This window comes from Manduca sexta, chromosome 11, assembly GCF_014839805.1.
Source record: "Manduca sexta isolate Smith_Timp_Sample1 chromosome 11, JHU_Msex_v1.0, whole genome shotgun sequence".
NCBI classification, from domain to species: domain Eukaryota; kingdom Metazoa; phylum Arthropoda; class Insecta; order Lepidoptera; family Sphingidae; genus Manduca; species Manduca sexta.
The window spans coordinates 7989175-7994208 of NC_051125.1; the positions used below are offsets into that span (position 1 = coordinate 7989175).

Below are 5034 nucleotides of genomic sequence, written 5' to 3' on the forward strand. Positions count from 1 at the left end.
AAGTCAGTGATATAACATTTGTTTTCATATAATTGGGTCAACAGATCAAACTGTTTAGTATGTTCTTTGCAATGTATTACAGGGTCTCTCATGTAGGGGCGTCTGGGTATACCACCCGAATTTCTATTACTATAGTCAAACAACAGTGCGTGTGCACTGTCTTCCGTTGATATTCTAGCCAGAGTATGGGCCTCATGAAACTTATGTCTCAGGATGACGAGCTCCGTGGATTTCACGAAGAACTTTGTAATTCAGTCGTTACTACTGTTAATAGAATAAGGAAAAAAGCGTAAATTAAAATTACTTTGTTGACTGAAATGGTTTACGAACAGATGTATCTTTGAAACATTATTCATTAGGTTTAGTCACGCCCTATTACTAATATAATAACGTTAGAATGTTCTAATTCTGATACTGTATTAGAGATAGAGACAGCAATCAGAATATTTCAACATTGACATTATGTTAGAGAGCATTTCGATGGCTCCTAAGTAAAATATCGTATCTAAAAAATTGCGATATATCACTCTTTTTAACGATTCGTCATATAGGTACTTTTACTACCAAAACCCATTAAAAAGAAGTTAGTAAATGATTGTTAATAAAGTGTTTTTCTTTTATTTATTTTGAATTAAATGGGTTTGTTAGTAAACAGTACCTAGGTACTGAAGATAGCGAAATACCAGATACGATGAACTTAGGAGCCATCGATTGTAAAACTTAACGTTTTTGGAAGTAGCGTAATTTTTTAACAAAATTCCTTCAAACTTCTCCCTATACCATGAACTCTGATCGAAATAGTTCACGCAATGTGCGTAACTTTGCGATAATGTTATCTAAACTTTACGTTTATTTATACAGGCCCATGGTAATTTGTTATCAATATCCTGTGCGGACACATATTTACGTTCATTTCTTTTGATGTATAATATTAATTATTATTATGTTACATAGAAATTTGTATAGGTAATGTAGTTCGAATATTTCAGTCCGAAATTAACTGTGAAAAATGTTGAACTCAGTCATTACATGTCTACCTACACCGATCGAGACGAAGTCGTGATGATTTTATAAAACATCGTATTTAATTTTTTTTTACAGGAGAGCGAAATATTGAAATATTTCACAACGAAAGAAGAGATGGAACCGCTAGCCGACAACTGTACCAAAGTGTACGTATGGCACACACGCACACAGAAACCTTCTATACTCAACGTGAAGAAGTTGAAACACACACCTGTACCGGACGATCACATCGAGGTATGATTTGGCAGTTTTAATGTTGAAACGCGTGGTAAAATGAACTCTATGTTCATATATATTTGGTCTCTAAACCGCTAGTTTTCGCGGATTTAGGATTACAATTTGGCGGAATAAAATATTGGAGAAATTTCCTAATTGAATAGGTACAGGTTTTTCTTTATGTAGTACGAAAATGTATGAAATAATATTGTGTAGGGCATGGTACCTAAATAATATTTTGATTTTTATGACACTCCTTGTTTTTTAATATCGGCTTGAATGTGAACAAATTATGTTCCAGTCGCTTAAATTTAGAAATTCAAGAATAATGAGTTTTTTTAAATTTATTTATTGGTAACGAAAATAAATATTTTATTATTTTACTAAACAAATTTGAATGACTATATATAAAGTATGCAACATGTTATTTTGAACTTGATCGCGTGAAACTTTTTAATTGTGGAGAAAGGTTAATAAATTGTGAATAATACGTATACTCAGAAAAGATACGAAGTGTACTTTGAAAAGTAGTGGAGGCTTATAAAATTAAATTTAAGTCTTTACTAAAATTATATTGACAAGAATACAATAATTTATGGTGATTGTCGCTTCATTTACAAAAAATATTTTAGTAACCATTGTTTTATACATCAAAATTTCCTTTTTTTTTTTCATTCAAAATATAATAAGTCTTACTTATATAATCACTTTGATGAATTATTAAAGTTTTTGTCATTTCAAATTCATTTATAAATTATTATTCGTTCAGCTTTTGGCTCGCCACTCAGATTACTTATGCGTAATATAAGAATATAATCACATAAATTGAAGATCAAATGCTAAGCTTTTGCCGTAAAAAAGCTAATTAATTATTCGGTTTGATAATAATCATTGAAAATTTATACTAAAATGGCATTGTCCGCATACATTAATCATAGCTGATATTTTAGTATTTTAATTGAAATACAATGCAATATGTTAGTAATTTATTTATTCCTGATGAACAAAATAATTCTAATATAAATATTTATTTATTTCATTCGACAATCGATTAATATATTTTGTTGTTTAAATAAGAGGCTAACACCTCATTTTAATTAATAAATTCGTGTTGACTCGTGTATCACATCACAACATAATAAATTATCTCATTAAAATAAACATTTTCCAATGAACTCAGTATTAAATTTAATTACATTTAATACTTTAGATTTAATTGTGACAAAAATGTATATTCTTTGCACGAATAGTAAACGCTAGATGATTTATTTGTAATAATTTTTAAGGCAACGTTTAGATCCAGGGCTGGCGCTTATATGGCGGAGCGCAGCGCAGAGATTATTTTTGCTTTGCTCCGCCATATATGCGTCTGCCTTAAATCGGGTATTTCGACGCAAAGAAGCCATTTATTAAATTATCTAATTTATGGCCCCATGAACGTGTGAGTTCTAGAATGTCAATCGCTATAAGGCTTTGCGAACGAATCTAGGTGGGCAACGGCTTGACACGCCTCTGGCATTGCTTTAGTCCAGGGACGGCGGATGCTGCTTAACATCAGGCCGACCGCTCGCTCTTTTGCCTACTAAGGCTATAAAAAAAAACTACAACTTAATTAATAAATATTATCCCACAATAAATGTTGCCTTAAAGATTAAACAGTACACAGTATGTTCAATATGTATAATTACTGTAGATTAATACTAGTCTTCTTTTTATATATTTTGATAAAGTATAGTGAATTTTGTAGATACTATATTAATTATTAGGCGCATTATTTTATTTAGAATGTAGTAGATAACATTTTGCTAAGTGGTGACAGGGTGGCGGCTGTATGTGGCGGTCATTTCCGTGCTTTTAACTTCCTGTCCGTTACAATAAATTCGAATTTTAAAAATTCTAATGCTATACATGGTGGTTATAAATACTGCTTTTATTAATAAAAACACAAATAATACTGTCTTTTAAGTATATTTTGTGTTTTAAATATTTGTTTAGTCTCGAAATTTAGTAACTACTATGTATTTTTAGGGTTGACATAATCAATGTATTGAATCAGTATACAATTGTGTACCTCCATGTAACCTCTATATTAATATCTCCCTTAGTGCCATCTCAATCTACGAACAATCCTGCTTTATACTCATTTAAAACCTCAAATATTATTAAGATGAATAATATATGTCGTAAAATAGGGGATTGTCTACTATCGCAATAAATATGGCGTTTAATATTACACGAAATCAAATTAATATGTGAAACGTCTAATTATTGCGTTATATAGTATGTCTTATGTCTCGAAAGGCGATAATAATTGTTGATATTAATTGACGTAAGTGTCTAAGTGTAAATGGAAAAATATAGCATAACGGCCGTTTTCAAAAACGATCCCAATCTCAATCCGATTTCGAGAATGAATGAACCATAAAGACTTTGTTCTGATTGGTCCATTTTGAAATATATAAAAAAAAAACGATTGGGATCTTTTTGAAAATGGCGGTTAGTCTATAATAACTCCTATCATTCCCTTCTCAAGACTGAATTGAGGTCTTTTGCAAGACTATTGGTATTATTTGACAATTCCTACTAACACACATATTTTAAAACTTCCACATGTTTTATTAAAAATATGGCACGTGTTTAAAGATTTCAATTTTGTTTGTCTATTTTGACGACACTTGGAATAGACAAGCAAAATGGTCTATGCTGAGTTTTATTAGTATAATTTATTGTAAATAATTATATGTTTTTTCTTTATATTTATTTGATGCCACAGAGTATAATATTGATTCAGATTAATAGCTAAGTCAATATTCTTTGCAATTCTTTTTTTAATGTCCTTTAAGTAATCTATTTCCATAAAATTAAGGTAATTTGGATTACTACTATATTATTGCAGATTTCTGAAGTTATCATACCAAAAATTTATATCCTTAAAAATACGTCATAATATTAAAGTGTTGTTTAAAATTAGGTCTAGTAACATAAGAGTTCTGTAACATTGCCTTCGCTCTATTGTGGTAAATAAAAAGCATATGAGTAGTTGAAGATATTGTCACTACTATGTTAGAAGCAATATGAGCGATATTCACAAGACACTTATTAGTTGTCCATTTTCACCATTAACTATACCTACCTATATACCCTTTTATGAATAAAATATACTTAGTAATGTTATATAACGCATAATAATTTAGATTGTAACGTGCTCAAATAAATCGTATCGGTCTAAACTTGATTCCTTTAGTGTTTAATAAAAATGTTTGTACTTACATGTTTGTAGGCGTTTTTACACATATTAGAAATCTCACTTAACCTTAGTGGCTCGTGTGAGTTTATTACTTTATTTTTGTGAATCTAGCACTGCCTTTATATTTCCGAAATAGATTGTGACGAATTTGTATATAGTGCAATGTATGCTAAACTTCAAATGGATGTATACATGAAACGAAGACGTTCCATATTAGTTACTAGAGTAAGGTTAGGGGGCCTTATTCCGTCTAAAAATAGGGGGCGAATCTGTCATGCAATTTCGGGCGTTTTATCCTAAGGATAGTTTCGATAGCTGTACACGTAAGAGAGTAAAAAAATGCCCTATGTACATATACGGTTATTAAAGCTGTCCATAGGTAAGAACGCCCGTAATTGCAATGGACGGATATGCCCCAGTAGACGGAATAAGGCCCACTAACCTTACATATATATTTGCAGTCTTACTTATAAACTTGTTTTGGCGTTAAGATAGCTGCCAAAAACATCACCGGTTTCTAGTTTAAATCTTATTAATAGGCAAGG

General features: G+C 30.7%; 1 pseudogene; it reads left to right on the forward strand.

The window, feature by feature from the left end:
- The window catches only part of LOC119189040, a 7614-nt pseudogene extending 6348 nt beyond the window's left edge, over window positions 1–1266 (forward strand).
- The last annotated feature ends 3768 nt before the right edge of the window (window positions 1267–5034 follow it).